Consider the following 20,122-nt stretch of genomic DNA (forward strand, 5'->3'; position numbering starts at 1 on the left):
AAAAAAGCAAATGTCACTCCTTTCTTCAAAAGAGCAAGAAGGATGATCCAAGAAACTACAGGCTGGTCAGTCTCATCTCAATCCCAGGGAAGGTCACGGAGCAAATTCTCATAGGAGCCATTTCCAAACATATTATGGACAAGAAGGTGATTTGGATTAGTCAGCATGGATGAAGGGGAAATCATGTTTGACCAACCTGACAGCTTTCTATGACAAGATGACTTGGTAGTTGAGAAGACAGCAGTGGATGTTGGTTATCTTTGACACTGTCTCCTATAATATCCTCATAGACAAGATGATGAAGTATGGGCCAGACAGAGGACTGTGGGGTGGACTGAAAACCTGGCTGAACTGTGAGGCTCAAAGGGCTGTGATCAGCGGTACACAGTCCAGTTAGAGGTCAGTCATTAGTGCTGTACCCCAGGGGTACATACTTAGCCAATACTGTCTAACTCCTTCATTTATGACCTGCACAATGGGACCCAGCTCACTCTCAGCAAATATGCTGACGAAACAAAAGTTCCACAAAGGCAAGTGCAAAGTTCTGCACCTGGGGAGGAATAAACCCATGCACCAGTAAAGGCTGGGGGGCAGATGGACAGAAAGCAACTTTGCAGAAAACACTGGTCCTGCTGAACGTGAACTAGCAATGCTTCCTTGCAGCAAAAAAAAGGGTCACCAACATCCTGGGCTGCATTAGGAAAAGCATCACTAGCAGGATGAGGAAAGTGTTCCTTCCCCTCTACTCAACACCGGTGAGACCACATCTGGTGTGTCTAGTTCTGGGCTCCCCAAATCAAGAGTGACACAGACATACTGCAGTGACACCAGCAAAGGGCCATAGAGATGATAAAGTGACTGGAACATGACATATGGGGAGAGGCTGAGAGCGCTAGCATTGTTAAGCCTGGAAAAGAGAATGCTCAGGAGGATCTTATCAGTGTGTATAAACGAACAGGGTATAAAGGGTTAAAAAAGATGAAGGCAGACACTCCCCAGCAGTGCTCAGTGATGGGACAATAGGTAGTGGGCACAAATTAAAATAAAGGAAATTCCACTTAAAAACAGGGGATTTAGTTATTTATTTTACTGTGAGGTGGTTGAACAGTGGAGAAGCTTGCCAGGAGAGGTTAAGTCGCCATCCTCAGAGATATTCCAAACCCGACTGAACACGTTACTGACTGCTCTAACTGGCCTTCCTTTAAGCAGATGGGTTTGGACCAGACGATGTCCAGAAGTCCCTTCGAACCTCAATTATTCTGCAATTCTTGACTTCCCTAAAACAAACTCAATAATTCCTGTTGTGCCTGTCCTGTTCTTCCTGCTTGTTCTCTTTAGGTCTCTGTCTTGTAGCAGATTCCTCCTCTAAAGAGATATCTGTCAAGTTGGTTATATAGTTTTTTGTTTGTTTGTGTTTTCAAACTGAGGTTCCCTTTCAGTGCCCAGTTACTGATTACAGCTTAAGTTTTAGTAGTTTGAATAGAAAGGCACAGACTGCGTAAGTTAGCATGCACCTTCTTCAGGTTCAGTAATCTTCATCTTGAGTGTCATCTACTTTAATTTCTACAGCTTTTCCCAAGTCCTACATTAAAATTCAATGCACAAGCCTACACTAGGTATTTTTTCTCACTTTTAAAAACTCCTTCCATTTACCTTATTGCTGCTTTCTATTATAAAGAACAAAGCAATACAGCTTGAGTCAATCTTCTACAAAATGTCCAAGACTGTACATAGCAAAGTGTTAGCTAGCTTCAATTAATGACAATCAGGTAACGTGAAATTGAAAAACATGCAAACATCAAGGCCAGGTTCAACTGCCCCAACAGAAAGAATGCTATTGTACATTTCATATGCACACTGCTGTCCTGGCTTATTTTCATTTTCTTTTGCCCTGATAAGAAACCTCATAAAACATTCACATATCACTGCCTTGGAACCTGTGGTATCCCTTCATTATTTATATAACATCAGAGATAGGGAAGTCATTGAATATCATGGTTGACACTCTGTTTATTCAAAAAGACATTTTACTTTGCTATTGGCAGGTGTCCAACTGTTCGTACCTTTAAGAATTTCCTTCATTTTAACTCATATGGTGATAACTTTCCAGAGCAAATCTGGACAGTTACCCATATGTTGCTCCGTATCTCTCCCACGCATCTATAAAGCCTCTAACCCAATCTCTGCAGTACTTTCAATCAAACTAATTACTCTATTTTACATTAAAAATATCCCATCTGTGACAAATTTGGGCTGGAGTGTCACTTAAAGGATGTTGATCCTCTTAACAGTTTCTGAAAGTTTCTCCTAGGTATCTATATAAATTAATCCAAACCTCAGTGGGAAAGAATGGCTTTCTTCACTTACGATACTAAAACCAAACAAAAATGATGCTGCCAAAAATCCCAATGATATATACAGGTAACTTGATTGTGGAGGCATAATATAGCTGCATACCAAGCTGATAAATTCACAGCAATGTGCTGTTGTACCACTTTAGCCTTATGGTTTTAACATATCCACTAACTTTCACTCATTCCACAGTTCCCAGTACATACATTTAGCTCCCCTATCTCATTATTACAGAAATACCCACATAGCATCACAGTTCAGATTACAGTTTTATGTTATTTTCCAATTAAAAAGGCTGAAATCATTAAACTTCATGAGCAAATTTCAGAAATTACAGGACTTAATTTGATGCTCATGGGAAGAGAGATAAAAGACTGATATTAGTAGATATGTTGGAGAACCACTTGAGCTTTAACTAATTTGACTGGTTATTTTGTGATTTGGCATCAGAAGAAAACTAATTTTTTTTGTATTACAGCTATTTTTAAATGTATTTCAAAGGCATTACTTTTGAAGTGTCAATAAGAAACAATCTCTATATTATTAACTCTCACAGTAAAACAAAATACAAGGCCACCACCTTCTGTTTCACCATCCACCTTGCAGCTTTTAAACTAGTCACTTCAGAAGCAGTTATATATTCCATTATTAACAGAGGACAGCATCTACACAGGATTTCATAATCTCCGGCCATTAATTTTTGTTCTTGTTTACAGCTCAATGCTTGCTTTATTTACCCATTCCATTCTCAGCACTACATTTCATTATCACTGGTTCATACACACCCTTATTCAAAAAAACCTACATAAAGTTTTTAACTCTGGGAGGAATGGAAAAAAAAAACCAGAAAGCTTGACCATTAAATTACACTATTACCTGTATTCATTACTCAGAATGACAACTTCAACCACTATTACAGTTGTTTTAAAGATTGTTTTTAAAAGTAGCCTTTTGAAAGGCTGTTGTTTACTGGCAGTCTATAAAGCCAGAACCAAAATCAGATTCTGTCACCTGGAAGACTCAAATCTAGCAGATACATTTTTCAAAAGTATAACAAAGCTGGTATCTACATTAACCTAAACACGATTCTTTAGTATGTTCTGTGCAGAACTGTACAGCACACAACGCACCTTGTTTTAAAAATGTTCAATAGCACTGGTGAAGGTTCATACATGTACAAAGGTACCTCCCTCTGGGGGTATAACAATGAAGAGAGCCCCAGATACACCTCCATTTCTTTGCTCCCAAGAACACAGATAAAAAGGGCCATGGAGGTATCAGTAGAAAGATACTGGCAAATGGTATCGCCTGACAAAAACTATCTTGCTAAACAGATTGTCACTGTAGGTACCTGAGCAATAAACCGAATCAAAACAGACTGCACAGATCTGCAATTCAACCTGGCAAAGCTCAAAGAAATGATGACTCATTCTGTACTACCAGTGACAACCACAAATCTGAAATTTGCTGATTATTTGAAACCTCTTGAAAAAGAAAGTTCTTTGTCACTTGCTGCTTGTACTTGCTTTAGCAAATTAGATGGTATAAGACACAGTTCCTCTTGATTAACTTTGACTCAGCTGTAAGAACAAGAACTACTGTAGCCAACGCACTGAAATTCTTACAGCTAACTAGTTACCAAGGTATGAATATACATACATTGACCCATAAGAAAAATAAGCTGCTTCTCTGAATACTCTTAAGCATACAAACAATCAAAGAAACTAGAACTGGAAATCTAGTAGTTGTAACAAAATGATGTAATATTCCTGTGCGGTAAATTCAATGCCAGCCAGAAATAAAGGTTGCATCTTCCCAACCTAAATTATGCATTACTGAAGTAAAGCACACAAATCCAAAACATGTAATGGAAATGAGAATTTCTGAAAAAAAACCCCACCAAAAAAACAAACATTGAGATTATTTAAGTAAATGCTGAGGTATCTGAAAGTCTACTATGGGTCACTGTCTTTTTTAAAACTGCAAACTGCTGCAAGTAAAATCTTAAGTTCCAGAGGAATCATCTTCATGTTTTCTAATTGCAACAGAAGTCCATCACCTGCTTCCTAGCAATCTTTTGCGAGTGACCAGATGGCAACATGAAAGCATAGCCAGCAGTGGACAATACAACCATCCAAACTCTGCAAAATGCAACTGCTTGCTACATTCCAGCCCATGCCTCTCTGAAAAATAAAACAGAAACTATAGGAAAAAGATGGCTTAGAATTGCACCACTATTTCAATATTCTCAGCACTTCCATTTAACTTTTTTGTGAGGCTGCCCTAAAACCCTTTTGCCTTTTATCAGAACCTAAAGTAGACATCTCTTCTGAAATCTTGGGTTACCCAAGACTTCCGACTGTAGCAATAAATAAAATCCTTGAATGAAAGTTTCAGTCTTTACATCCTAGATCTTCTGTATAAAGAACTGACAATTGCACATTTAAGAAAAGAAGAGGATTATTTGCTAACAACAAACATTAGTTGCATCCTTCAATTTCAAGGGCATCACCATACTACAGGGATACAACTTAAAGCCCACAGGTCTGTGAAGAAGCTTAGAACTGTCTCCTAAACTAAAACTTGACAGTGAGCCAGAGGTAACTGTACAGTAAGAGCGTCAGCAATACAGTTGCTGCATCTATCAGGGGAGCGCACATGGAAAGTTCTGCTCTGGCAGCTTGATATTGCTGAAGGAGTAGTCCCACCTTCCCCTTTACGCTCCTCCCAGTCACACAGTCCTTCCCCATCTTTGTGCCAATTCTAGTGCTAAATTGACACTCACTGACCTGTTTAAATTCAGTAAATCTTCAGGAAAAAAAAAGCCTAGGCCCCCTGATAATTGCAAAACAATTTTTTTTTTTAATAAAATAGGCATACTTTGCATGCCCTGGCAAAGTATTCTATACAAGGAGTGTAATTCAGTGTGAACACACTTATTACACCATACATAGCACCCCTTCACGGGTTACCTGTCCATGCATTACACGGCAAACCAAAAAGATATTCACATACTGGAGTAAAAGTATTGGCCCACAGGGTTAAAATGCTATGTAATGACCTTCTTAATCAGCAAAGCATTCTTCCAGACACAAACCCTAAGCCTAAGTCACGTGAGGAGTTCTGACAATTGTTCTTCTAAATTTTGTTCAGACACCTTTTTTATTTAGTTTGTAATGCATAAGAACCTTACTGCATTTGATCGTAAGTCATGAAGGCAGAAATACAAAATACAAAGTACAGAGTTTACTATTTTAAAAATAGGAAGTGACATTCCAAAAAGCAAAGAAATCCCAGCTGTGGCACAGGCTTTCTCTCATAATAGATCCTATCCCTATCATTACCGTCTACAAAGTCCCTCCCCTCTCAACTCCCACATTGTCCACCCTTAACTGTGAATTTCATTTTCTTGGTATCTTCTACACTCAAACGTACAGTTCACTGGGAAGTTCACAGCTTTGAAGCGAACACACATTAGTCTGAAAGCATTTTCACCTCTAATATCACCATCAGGACAGTATTTGTTCAGACATTCACATCCCAGATGAAAGCAAGACTTTTCTTACATGTTACCTTTTGCTTTAGTAACTCCAATTGTCACTAATGCCATAAAAGTCTGGTAGTTCTGAGGGCCTGATGAGGGAAGTAATGATATACCACACCTAACAGGACTGTTTGAAACCTTTAAACCATTGAGAATACCTAAACAAACCACCAGCAATGTCAACAGGTTTCCACACAGAGCAAATCCACTTGCCCAAATTAGATTTCAGAACGGGGGTTAAATACACTGATTCGATGGGTGCACAAAAAGAAGAACAGTGAGAACACCGTTGCTGTGTGATAGCTTATTCATTGACCTGAATTAGATTTGGTTCAGGCAAATGTTTAACAAATGTAGCATTGCTCTGGAAATTGGTCATTCTAATATACAGTACATGCCACATTTGCAAAAGACAAAAAAGATATCCTAATGTCTTACTGGTAAACTCAATTTAACAAGCACAAAATGGAGTATGCCAATTATCTGCAGAAGTACTGCCCATTGATCATAAGTTTTCCTCTGTATCTGTAGGTGATGAACACTTTTAAATGGAATTAGAAATGTTACACATGGCCAGTATTTACTAAATAACACCATGTTAAAAAAAACTAAAAACACAGGTGACAGCTATTTAGTTTGGATAGCTATAGAAACTTTTTTAATGTAGAGTGAGGTGGTCAGAGTGTTTTCCTAAACCTTCAGCATTTCCCTCCTCTTTCCTGTTATCATTATACACATTATTCCCCTTCAAACAGCTGGAATAAGAAGCTGCTTTGAAGATCACATCATTGACGACAACACATGCACTGGATGAATCGCATACGTTTAAGAACAGAAGCAACCTTGCTATCCTTATACAAAAAACAAGTCAGTGTCACACTGTTACTTTTTATCTTCTAAGCTCCTGTATTTTCTTTTTTCTCACTTCCTTTATAGAGTGAAGTGCCCTTCATATGCAGTATGGCCCCAGGAGGTCTTAACTTGAATAGATAGGAAAGGGTGTTCAACTTCAGGTAAAACCTAGTGAAAATATGCAGCTCATCACTTTCACAGAAGTTAGCAAGCCTGGTTAAAGATTAGACCAAACACATTATCGCCTTGTGAACATTTTTATATATTAATTGCCACATTTTTTATCTAGTCTCTGAAATTATATCTTTAGAGCAGTAGGAAATACACACATACATATACACACAAGGCACACACACACTTGTAGAGGTAAGCCCTATGAAGAGAAATTAATCAGAGTAATCCAAAGGTCAATTAATTCAGGCTCTGACAAGCCAAAGTAAAAAAAATTAAATTTGAGGAATCCTTGTAAAGAACAACTTACTCCATCTAGCTGCTTTGCAAATAAATCAAGAGAAGAGCAGCTCATGGCACTGGCAGGGCAAAAATTAAGGTGTCAGAAAAGTACAAATGCAGTATTTGGAGCAACAGGTCTTAATCCATTCAAATGTTTATGAAGCCAGCAGCGAAGAAATAAAAATTTGGATATCTGACCACTCTGTCAAGCAAGAGTAATGATTATTAATATATAATTAAAAGACAGCTAGCACTGGGGATAAAAGCAGGCACTAGGGATGGATACTGACCAAAAGCATGTTAAAAATTAACACAATCCACTCTTCTATGTCTCAGTACATACTCTTCAACTTGCTCAGCATCTAGTCTTCCTTAGCTTTTTTCACTGTACTGGACAAGGCAAAGCTAACAAGGGCAGTAACCACTTACGAATGACTTGCACAGGCAAAAGTTCCATCACAGTCATGTGAAACTGCAGGCATCAAAGAGCCCATTTTATTTTTAAGTAAATGAACATGCTCCCAGTCACAAATTTTATATTCTTGATGGATATTTCACTGCAAATGGCTATCCATTTGATGAATTAATGAATAAAGCAGAACCAGATTATAGACCTGTCTTTACTATGTCTTTTTCTACTCAAGATCACTTTAAACCTTAACTGATCTTTCTTTTACTTAGTATTAAATTTTGAAAAGATTACCAGGTATCTAGCTAATACTAAGAGACTAAAAGTATGTCTATAGCCTGCCCTTGACAAAAAGCTAGACCTATAAAGAATAGAAAACAGAGAGCATAAAGATTTTACAGAGGCTGATATTAACACCCTCTTCTTGAAAGCTCCAGCTTCCATATCATGACCTACCCAATCCAAAACCCAAGATCTGCATATTTCAGGTAAAAGGTAAGTCACCTAAGTTTCATTTCTTGATTAGAAACAGGGTTCCACACAATAGAACTTTAACAATCCACCTGAACAGAACAGGCCTTTTCTTGCTCAACACCACCACCATTTGAGTCTAAGCTCTGAACTTCAAAATCAATGTTCTAAATGCAAACATGTAAGTAGTTCTGTTCATGACTGAAACAATAGGCCTCTCCTACCAGCACAGTTTAGAATAGCTCAGGCAGGTGGGTGGAAGGCAGGCATTATCAGTTTCTAAATGGAAGGACTGTAATAAAACTTTTTTTAAAAAAAGAACAGCATATTAACATACTGCCAAGTTCTAAAAAATTATTTGAATAACCAGCGTAACAAGATCTAGTATCATGTTTCCTCAGAGGGGAAAAAAAAAAATCTGCCCTTGATCTTTTACCAGAAGTTTGTTCTATGTCCCAGTATAGTAAAAGTAGAAATTCCAGGCATAACTTAAGAGCTGGTCATATGAAACAGGGCCTTGGTCTCTTTAAAATGCTCTTTCCCAGTTTCTTGCAATACTTTCATTTCTATTAAGTGTAATTTGCAATTCTTATGAAGAAAAAGATCAATCCTTCAACTGCAGCAACTCTGCACTACAATAAGTAAAACCTGAATGCCATTCACTTACAGAAAATGCTCAAGTCCTTATTGCTTTATTCTTCAGATGAGAGGGATAAAAAAGAAAACCTACCTTTCCCTCTCCAAAATGTGGACACAGGATTAGCTCAGGTAACAATCAAACCAAGCCCAAGAAGGACTGCCTAAAACCTTTAAAAATACTCAATTTATGAGACAGTAAAAAGTAAATATCTAGAAAAACAGAATACTCCCAAGCTAGACTATAATCATGGCTTGTCTACTTCCTCTTCTGAGGCGAGCTCACACTTCAAAGTGCTTCTATAGTTGGGCAAAGTACGGTTACAGGAAGCAACTGAGGCAAATACTCTCCTCTAGGTTATGCACACGTATTCGCTTTCCTTAGGTGTAAGGACACTAAGTAGTTCCTTCAATTACATTTAAGTACAGCAGACTGACAAAAATTAGAACATTACATGAACATCACTGGATAGCCAAACAGAAAGGCTTAAAAATAAACAGCATCAGTGACAGCACTCCCAGAAGCTTCACCATTACCACTTGCAAGGGGTTTTTCTTCTGCTCTAACCCTATAAGACTGTTTTCCTTACTTTTAAGCAGAAATCAAATTGGTTTTGCTGCAACATGAAAAGCACTTCACTATGGTTGAGTATGTATACCACTGTTTAAACAGCTTAAATTTACAAAAGATGTTTGTTTAGATACTATCATCGACTGACACTAACTGATAATGCTGTTGAGAAACAACTTACCTATTGCATATGCTGTAAAATAGAAGAAAATTAATTGATTTTTTAAATCTCTCATGAAGCATATTTTTCAAGTAGTCCTAAGGCAAGCTTTCTTGGAAACAATGATTAATTTAAATTCTACAAGAGAAACATCACGCTACTTTACTACTTGTCTTCCTATTAGCTTATTTATTCTGTACTTAGCTTCCCCAAACCATTTTGAAACTTAGAAACAAAGAAACAAGACAACTTCATATTTCAGGTCTGTTTTACCACATAAGAAACATAACTTTAAGAAGTGAGAGAAAATCAAGGGAAGAAAATGAGGTGATGCTGCTAAACTAATAAATTCATACAAATAATCTTCTCTCAATCTCTCTTAAGCCCCAAAATAACTGTTTAATCTGTAAGAAGCTTTCAAAGTTAGCACTCAGAAGTCTCAGTTATTTTCCACTGCAACACCATCTTTCACATGTACTGTATCAGTTCTTTCTTTTAAACACAAGAAAATTCACTGTGGATCAAAATGCTACATATTATTGCAATGATCACTTAGAGGTGAATGCATTCAGCATAGTGATTAAAACTGTCAGCCAAATCACAACTAAGAATGCACAGTAGACCAAGTTCAGATTTAAATGGTTGTTGCAGAGAGTAACGTAACTGTAATTAAATTAGAACTGCTTTGGACTTCGCTGTAAGAAGAGAGAAAAGAATTTAAATTTGTTTTTTCAAACATGATTTTTTTTAAGCATTAAAATCCTCAGAACCGATGACAGCTTGCAGCTCATGTTTCATTCTTAAACATCTATGCCTTTTTTTCAGGAAAATACAAGCAAGCAATAGCTGGTTCTACTGTCATTCTCTCGACGCGGACTGTCTTCTTACAAATATCAGCCCACATTTCTGTCCTTTTCTCTTTGAAAAGGATGAGTGGCAGGGTAGCAGAGACCAAACAAAACAATGAGAAACTCACTAAAATAAGCAATAATGTATTGGGAAAAGATGGTCTAAAATACCCTGGTTTCTGACTTCTTCAATTCTAACTAAGCTATCAAGATAAGTTTTGCTGGGAATATTTTCTGAGGCTTCAAGGGTAACAGATGCCACACAAATGACAACAGATATCCCAAATGCTACACCTGCCTTTCTCACTGCATCAGACACAGATCTCAAGTTCTTTGTCAATTTAACGTCACAAATTACAGCTATTAAAACAAGCTGAATTCTTAGATAAAGGCATCCTCAAACACCCTCTTCTGCTTTTATCTGGATACTATTGCCACACAAGGTCAAAGACACCCTATTTGGAAGCGGGAGGGTTAACAGCTAGAACTTGTCCGTGTTTCCAAAATAAAGCGGTGGCACCAGCGTTGCCATCCTGCTGTGTTTACAAGAGGGAACATAGTTCAGTATAAACCTCCAGCTATAGTCATGCCTTATCGCTAGGAAACATTACTTCAAGGCACGGCTGTACCCTGACAAGACAAAGGCAGCGAACCCTCGTAAAGGGGCTGCAGCAGCAGCAGCCTAATCTGGAAGGAGACCCCAGGAGAGAGGGGACGCGCTCCTTAGAGGGGGCTAAATACAAAGGCTGGAAAGAGGGCTGTGCTACGGAACGACTGCCGGAAAGCAAAGCCTCTGACGGGAGCGAATCCCCAAGGCCCTAAGAGAGCGAAGGTTTAGAAGCTGATCTCAGCGACGAGGAGCCTGGAAAGGATGGCAGGGTCCGACCGGGGAGGGGAAGCAAATACGGCTGCGGACAACTGGAGCAAGCGATGCAGAGCTGGGGGAAACGGGCACCCCAGCCCGGCGTCCGGGCAGGTGCCCCCACCAGCCGGAGCGGAGAAAGGGCTCCGCAGCGCAGGCCGGCAGCGCCGGAGAAGGGGCGGCGGGGCCAGGCAGCCCTCGCAGGGGAGCGCCGGGGTCCCGGGACCGCCGCCCCGTGCGCCGGGGAAGGAACGATGCTGCCGTCCCAGCCCAGCCCCCGGCCCAGGAGCTGCCCCCACCGGGGCCCGGGGAGGCAGCGCGGCTGGGAGGGCCCCCCTCAGCGAGGCCCTCCCGGGGGCGAGAAGCCCCTCAAGAAGCCAGGCCTACGCCCGCCGGGGTCCCCCGCGCCCCCCTGCCTCCGCCGCCGCGCCACGGCCGCCCGGAGCCGAGAAGAGCGGCGGGACCGCCGTGCCGCGCCCCGCAGGGTCCCGTCCCCACCGCCGCCGCCGCCTCCGCCTTCTCCTTTCCGCCCTGCCCGCAGCGCGGACCCCCGCTCCCCTCACCGGGCACGGCGGCGTAGCAGCTCCTCCGTCCCTCGGCCAAGATGGCAGCCGGTCCGAGCCCAACCTGAGGCAGCGACTTTACAAAGTCGGGCGGGATCTGCGCACGCGCCGAGTCGCTCAGCGGCGGCAAGGGCGCAGTGACTACAAGTCCCGGCGTGCTCCGCGCCAGGCGCCGCGCATGCTCACGGCGGCCCGAGGGGCCGCTTGGCAGCGAGGGACGGGGCGCGGCGGAGCCGTGTCAGTGAGGCGGGCGGGCGGGCGGGCGGTGCTTCCCGGCCGGTTCGCCCGTGGCTGCGGTTCGGGTGCCCGGGCTTTGGCGCTAAGCTCACGTGAGTGCTTCGCAATAGCACTCGGTTCCCAGGCCGCAGCTGGGGTTTGTCCGTGCGCTGGTGAGGCTGCCCGGAGCAGCAGGGAGCAGTTTGGGCCCGGTCATCCCCTCACCTCCCATAGCAGTGCGGGCTTTGTCACACACAGTTAAGGTTTTGTGGTTTTAATGTATCCACTGCAGATACTTAAGCTATTGATACTACTTAACCTTTACGTAAAACCTTTCTTCTTTCAAGTGTATTTGTTCTTAACCAGAATGCACTATTGCATAAGTGAATACATAGAAATTACAATACACCACCTCTTTTAACAGTAAGGAATGAGAGAGTTCAGTTTCCATGCACTGAAATCAGAGAAAAGACTCCCTAATTTTCAAAGAGTAAGAGAATATCCTCACTAATTTTTCAGGAAAATAACACACTTTACAAGTGCAAAGTTTAGCATTTTCTTACAACTGGTAGGGATGTGAAAATCCATCTCGTCTTCCGTACTTCACGCATAAACTCCAGTAAGAAAGATCCCGCAGCTGTACAATTAAGTGGGCATTTCTGTTGATGAGGCCTAAGCAAGAAAACAACTTAGCTTGTTTTCCCCTAACAGAATAACATACATGTTTCAATGCCAATTAGCCAGCTGCAGTTACGATTGACCAAGGTATATATGCACATAACTTCAAGCACAGTAATCACTAATTCCAGCACAGGACAATACATGCTGCTCAGTCAGAGCCTGTGAGTGCTGAAAAGTCAGAAGTGTGTGGCTTTGTCAGAAAGGTGCACGTTCCTGCAAGCAAGTTTGAAGCCAAAGTTAGAGCCCAATATAAGAACCAAACAAACTGAACAGCTGAAATAAGTTCTGGAGGTTTTTTTTTTCTCTAAAGCTTTTCTATGCACCTTTAAGTCCTTACGTTCCTTTACAGATATTTGACGACATATACATGCATTTATAATTCCATATTTAAATGGTCCATTCAAATTAATAACAATAAAAATGAGTTCTGCAAGCCTTACTTAACAGAAATTTCTCTCTCATGCATCACCTACAGAAACAGTCATCTCTCATCCATTGTTGTGGTACAGATCCCTGTCCTGGCAGGACAGTGAACCTCAGGCTGACTTCAGCTGGAGTTCCACATCTGCATAGCTGGGTTTCCCTTACACTGTATTTGTTCTGTCTCCCAGCTGGTACATAACATTGGGCTTGTTTTTGCAGATTGCCTGTGGTTTGATTCCCAAAACTGTAGGAACACTGCAGCTAGGTGTACTATGACCTTTTACCCCAGCTGTCTGAATTAATTTTAACTTTAGTAGAAGTTTAGCGTTTGCAGGAAGAAGCTGAGTGCTACCCCAAGTACACATACGTGTGACTCCTATCGAATTCAACAGATGTGCATGTATCCCTAGGGCAGTGTGGCCATTTGCAGTCTCTGGTTTTGTCTTACTGGTTTTTTAGGTTTCCAAGGTAAAGGTTGCTAAAGCAGATGTGAATTAGTAACATTCAGTGTCTCCTTTCAAGGACACCACATAAGTTGTCCTCTGTGTTATCATTTTTCTCCTCTTTTTGTAACTGACATTTCAAAAAAGTGATTGTTGTTCAACCCCAGCAACCCTAATCTAATTTTCAGCTTCTGAGGCCTCAAGTCAAGTTCCACTGGTGCTATCTGCTCTGTAAAATTCTTGAGAAAAAAAGTGCATTCCAGGTGCACAGACTACTGATTAGTTTATGCTTTCCAGGACAAGGACAAGATGAATGTAGACCAATCTTCACATTCACACTCTTTCAGAGATCATTTTCCCTGTTAAAAATCATGGCCTATCAGTGAACTGGAACAACAAATAATGATTAACGCCAGAACAACGTGGCAAGCAGAGATGAATATAATTCAGTGGCAGAAGAGCTACGTATCCAAGATTTTACCTTTCTGTGTTTGCTTATTTGGGAAAGGAGGAGACTACTTGATTATTTTCTTTTCCCTATACTTTCTATACCTACAAGATACTCAGGCAGGATGCAATTTTCTTGCTATTCCCTGTCATAACTTTCTTTTGACTAGTAAGAACCCCAACAGATTAGGAAAGTTTGCTACAACTGTGCAGGATGATCTTGTACAAAGGCTTTTTAGGAAAACTGTGTATACTTTATAGCCTTTCAGATTTTCTAGGTTTTATATGGTCAAGCAGTGCTTCTGGAGTTAATTTCTGAGAGATAATATTTAATAATATTCATAATATTTTTTCCGTTCTTTCTCAGTCCAATCCAGATTTCAAGGTCACTGGGACAGAGATTGTTTCTTGTGGCAAAATATGTATAGCATTTATTCTCAGTTGGTCTATTGTAAGTAACAATATTAAAATCACTAATGCAGTCTTAACTGTGTTGTTACAGCCAGAACTAGCACGCTAAGTTACTGCTGTTGGTGCTGGGAGTTGACTAGGAAACCATTGAGGTTAAGGGTCTGTGTGGCAGAGTTGTGTAAATCACTTCCATGTTTGAATCTTTCATGTGGTAATAAAAAAATCCTGCAGGATCATTAAAATATTGTGATTCTATTAGATTTTTGAGCTGTAAATGGAGGCTGCCCTCTGACACCTCAAAGCCCTAGGCTCCCTCAGCTAGAGGGCTGGGACAAGACTGTGTTAACAGAAGCACTGAACACCCTTATTACCCTGCTATCCCGACAGTGTGGGATCCCCTCTCCTGAAATAGATCCTGCCTTCATTCACTCCCTTTTTCCACACTCAACCAACAGATCCCTATTGACCTCGCATATGACAAACCTATTCTTTCCAAGATTACATAATTTACTAAAGGTTACACAGCAAGTTGCTGTCAGAGTTGGAAACAGAACTGGGTTTCTTAGCTCCTTGAGAAGTGTTTAATGATTTTTTTTTTATTTATTTTAGTGAAGCACACAAAAAACCAGACAGAATCACATAAATACAAAATAATTTAGGTAGGAAGGAACTTCTGGAGGCCTCTAGGTCCGCCTGCTGCTTGAACTTAGATAAGGTTGCACAGGGCCTTGTCCAGTCAAGAGACAAATACCTTCAAAGATGGAGATCCCACAGCCTCTCCATGCCCTGGTTGAGTGTTTGATGACCTGCATAGTGAATTTTTTTTCCTTATATCTAATTGGAATTTCACTTGTAGGAACTTTTGCTTTTTGTCCCTCATCCTGTCCCTGTGCACAGCTGCAAAGAGTATGGCTCCATCTTCTTTACACCCTCCCATCAGGCAGTTGTAGACAGCAGTAAGATCCCCCTTTGCCTTCTCTTCTCCAGGCTGAGCAGAACCAGCTCGCTCAGCATCTCCTCATATGTCCTGTGCTCCATCCCTGATCATCTCGGTGGCCTCCCCTGGTCTCTGGTACATCAGTGCCTGTCTTACACCAGGGAGCTCAAACTGGACCCAGCACTAGCAGATGGGTTCCTACCACGGCAGAGTGAAGGGCAAGGTTCCCTTATCTCACCCCGCTGGCTGCACTCTTGATGACACAGCCCTGGCTGCAGTTGCCCTTCTTTGTCACAGGGGCACTTGGTGGACTCCTACCCAACTTGTTTACCAGGACCCCAGCACCTCTTCCACCAAATTGCTTTCTAGGCAGTTGACCCCGTGTCCTGCTGAATTGGGGTTACTCCCTCCTGGACACAGAACTATCTTTGACCACCCGCATTTGCCTTTGTTGAGTTTCCTGCGGTTTTTGTCCACCTTCATGTAGGACCTCAGTCTGCTAACGCTATGTAAGTCAACAACATAAAGCTGGTCCTGGTACTGAAGAGACCACAGTGACCGTCTCTCCATGGAAGCAATTTTAATAGTGTGAATGCTTACCCACTTTGGGCTAGACACAGCCCCAAGCAAATATCACACAATGAGTGTTGAACCGTCATCAGATGTCATCAGCATCCATTAGCTGCTAAGCTATTTTAAATCTTTAACAGTGACTTAACACTTCTGTCTGACTTAAGGCTTTGTAAAGTTGGTGATTTATAAATGCAGGAATATTTTGTTTTCACATAATTTTTCATTACTGGATTTCAAAGCACTTTATAAAAAAATATAAAGTAAGTCTTTTTATAAATAAGTCTTCTGGAGCTTTTTTTTAACTAAGTAATTATTGCAGCAAGTGCTTTATATTTTAAAATCAGACTTACTGTCTTGCAATTGTCATCCCTAAAAAGAGAATTTTTGTTGTGCTGCCTTGTTATCAGAGTCTGAATTCATGATTTCACTCATGAAGATAACAGTGTGGTGTCAGAGTGTATCTATTTCTAATTGACTTTAAAATCAGAATTTATTAATTTGACTTGGGATTTAGAAAAGTGTCAGTAGGAAAAGATAAATTACTTCCTGTTATCTGGAGAAGGAATGAACGAAACCCTCAGGTTGGTGAGAAACTATTATTATTTCCGAGTAATCTAATTAAAGGGTAAAACAAAGACATGCGGCTACTTAATTAAGTATTTTATTACTCAGTTGCTCTACAGTGCATAATCAGAGAACTGGGAGGGAGTGATTAGGTGTCTTGAGAACGGAAATGACACAACCAAGATACGCAGATGTTTTAAAGGAAGGACAAGATACTGGGAAAATTGTTCCTCTCTTCCCCACGCAAAAGGCTGAACATTATTTTTCCCTGGGACTGAAGAACATGATACCGTACACCTGCTGGGGAGTTTTCAAAAAAAGCTATGACACGCTGGTGCTGGGATAGGTGAAACTCACCATGCATTTTTTAACTGATGGGTCTGTCCAGCTCTTGTCTACCCAGGGACCTTGCAAGCAGCCTTCAGGTCAGCTGGGCCCGTGGTGAGACAGCATGGCAGAGAGGCAGGGTCCCCACAGGCACCACTTGGATCCCAGTTATGGCTTTGCTCTCTAGATGCTGCATCTAGGACTCTTAAATGACGGGAACACATGCATTTGCTCAGTGTCAGTGTGAGTTGGATGCCTGCTGCTGCCAAGCTCTTTGAGAAGGGTTTTTGAAACAGGGATACTAGTAGAGAGGGAGCCTTTATCTTGTTTAGACCCAGGTTTATTCCTGTCCCACCCTGATAACCTCCCTCATTTATACAGTTGTAAATTATCTACATCAGAAAGGCTGACTCATCCCCTGAGCGGTTTACCTCCTTGCAAATTGCTCTGGTATAAATCAGCTTGCATTTCAGAGCAGAAGGTGCTGATAAAAAGCTATGTAATGTCAAAACTAATACAAAGGGAGAAGGTACGATTTAAATATCTGGGGCTTGATCCAAAGCCAAATAAAGCTAATGAACTGGGTTCCATTGTGAATTTTTTAAGTGTCTTTATCAGCTTCAGGGGTCTGTACCTTCCTTACTTTATGTAGTTCCTCGTACCAGGATACCCCAATGCCCTCCACTAAAAAGAACAAAACCACCCAAGCTATCAATCCTGTTGAGTAAGAGGTCAAGTTGTGTGTTTCACTAAGTCCGTCTGTCCCTTGGAGCTGCAGCACTACACTTCTGAACAAGAACTCTGAACCAAACCTCCAGTCTTGGACTGCAAGGAAGCTAACAGGCCCAGGCTTTGAATATCCCTTGCTGAGTAGTAACCTTGCTCATTCACTCTATTTTATCCAGCCTTTCTTATGCTTGGTGTGCACTAAGTAACTGGGCAGCTGAATTGCAAACTTAAGGTGAGTAACAGCAAGGGGCAGGAAGGTTGCTGTACCAGTCCCATTGCATGCCATTAACATACCAGGTGCAGTGCTCATAATTTCCCAGACTGGATTAAGGGAGAATTTGCTTGGTTAAACTTGCTCTACAAGGCTCAGGGCTTGGTCCTCAGTTCATGTTATGCTCATGCTTGCTACAACTGTGAGAGGGAGGAGAAGATGATGATGTACTGACTTACCACCAACCCAGAGCCTCAGGCTCTTAGGGACTGAACCAGTCTCTTGTGTAACAGGCTGGCCCCAGGGTTCCTCTAAGAAACAAAACCTGGTGCTTTTTCTCTTGTTGAGGGTATAAGGAAAATAAGAGGCAAAATTAGTCCAAACTTCCCTTCACACCAGTTCATTTATTATCTTCTAGCTCTTGCTTCAGTTCATGCTTGCACTGGGTGTACAGACAGCATGTTCACAAGTAAATAATTTCTAGTGTTCTTGCAACAAAAACATAGCCTCCTTTTAACCCTTGGACTAACCGTACTCCTCCCAAAAGGCACCAGCTTGATCATACCAAACTCTTATTTAAATGCTGCTAGTCCTCATTCACAGGGAAGCCAAAAGGAAGGCTCTCTCTGCCCTCTGTTGGGCAGTTAATGATGGAAAGTGGATGGTACCATAAACACAAAATCAGGACCTGGTAAAGTGCGGAAGCCTTTACTGAGGAGAGGGGAGGAGAAAGCTAGCTGCCGTGAATCTGGAATGTGTTGAATTTAATATCACTGGGGCAAATCGTATTATCATCATAATGCTAATGCTTGCTACACTAATGTAAATGTTGCAGTAGATCGAGATAGCATAGTATTAACTGAGCTAGATCCCCAGTACTGCTTATTCTGTACTGCTGCACAAGTATTCTGTACTTATTCTGTACTGCTGCACAAGATGATAGTGAGCGGGAAATCACATTGTGAAGGACTTTCTGCAAACACACGAGGCAATGCATGTCTCACAGTTTATGCTTGAGGCAGGTAGGGAGAGTTTACTTGTGGCATGAGATGTAACACATTTGTGAGTACCGTAAGTGTATGTCCATGCTACCCGTAACAGCACTATATTAAAAGCCAATTTAAGGCATAACAACAAGGGCTGTAGTCCACATGGGACCCCTGCTAAGCTAAATTAGCAGTGTGAGTCACCCAGCGTGCATGTAAGAAGGCTGCTGCCACCTTCAGCTGCTGGCTGGGGCCCTCACAAGCAGTAAGGCTACAGAGCAAAGCACTTAGAAGACGCCAGTGATGGCATCACTGTTACAGCCTTCGTTAGGCACCTTGTGACATTTACCATGATACAATCTAACTGGATCATCAAACACTGTACCTGCCTCGCTGCACAGAATGGCTTGTGCTAGCCAGAACGGTAGTTATGCAACACCTCTTTCATCTGCATCATTCACTGTGGGGATTCTTCTTCACTCCTCATCAAACCTCTGTGCAAGGTAAAACAACATTAGTTCCCTAATTCAGGGTGCTCCTTGGTGCTGCCACCACAATATCATAGTGCTTCACAGGCAGAAATTAATTTATTTTTGCAATGTGTATGTAAGTTTGTGGGAAAGTGAAATTGTCTGGAGTTTATGGGTAAGGATGAACTGAGGTACAGAATATAACATCAAATGTTCTCATTGTTTGTGGGTACCACTGTGAGACATGCAGGGTTTGTTTTGTCAGAGTATTTGGCATTGTGCTGCATTTTCTAAGGTCAGTGATGCACTCTGGACTTCAGTCCGTGCAGCCTGGCAGAACGTCGGTCAAAGAATAGGAAAGAGCAGAGAATGCTTGTCATGGGCACCTAGAAAATGAGTATGCAATTAATGATCACTCATGCAAAGCCTGTCCTGAGGGACTGAGCCAGCACCACAAGGGGATGGTAGGGATAGAACCCAGTTCTCCACGCTCCTGCAGCACTGCATTAATTGCCAGGCCATTCTTGCCAGTCTTTGATACCCATCTTCTACCTGCTGTGACAAATGAAGTCCTGTAAACAACAGCCTCATTTTCTGTACATTTCTAATTCACACTCAGCACAGATCCTCCCAGTGCACTGTCAAGTAAGAATCCTGTTGAACAAATCACAGGCATTCTTTTTATAAAAAACTGTATCAGATTGCACAAAATCCTTCTTATAATGTATATAATATATAAATTGCCCCAGTCAAGCAACTAACTGGCTTTGTATGGAGTACCTGTGAAGTATCACCTGTATTATACAGAAGCTTAGACTGATGTTTTCTCCTAGTCTTAAAAACTACAGTATTTCCTAGCCATGCCAGTAAGCCCAATCTTTCTTTAAAATATAGTTCTGAAGAAATGTCATATTCTCATTTTTTTTAAAAGTGTTTTTTTCCCTGAGTTTCACAGCTTTTCAGTGACTGTGAGATATTTAAAT

The 20,122-nt window shown here is 41.4% G+C and overlaps 1 protein-coding gene across 2 annotated transcripts in view; it reads right to left on the bottom strand.

The window, feature by feature from the left end:
• The window catches only part of ITCH (itchy E3 ubiquitin protein ligase), a 64,790-nt gene extending 53,055 nt beyond the window's left edge, over positions 1-11,735 (bottom strand). For both annotated transcript variants that reach the window (XM_050907072.1, XM_050907071.1), the window contains exon 1: positions 11,722-11,735. The gene's annotated coding sequence lies outside the window, so the exon portion shown is untranslated. The remainder of the gene's footprint in view (positions 1-11,721) is intronic.
• Between the last annotated feature and the right edge of the window lie 8,387 nt (positions 11,736-20,122).

The sequence above is a fragment of the Gymnogyps californianus genome, chromosome 17 (assembly GCF_018139145.2).
Source record: "Gymnogyps californianus isolate 813 chromosome 17, ASM1813914v2, whole genome shotgun sequence".
NCBI lineage: Eukaryota > Metazoa > Chordata > Aves > Accipitriformes > Cathartidae > Gymnogyps > Gymnogyps californianus.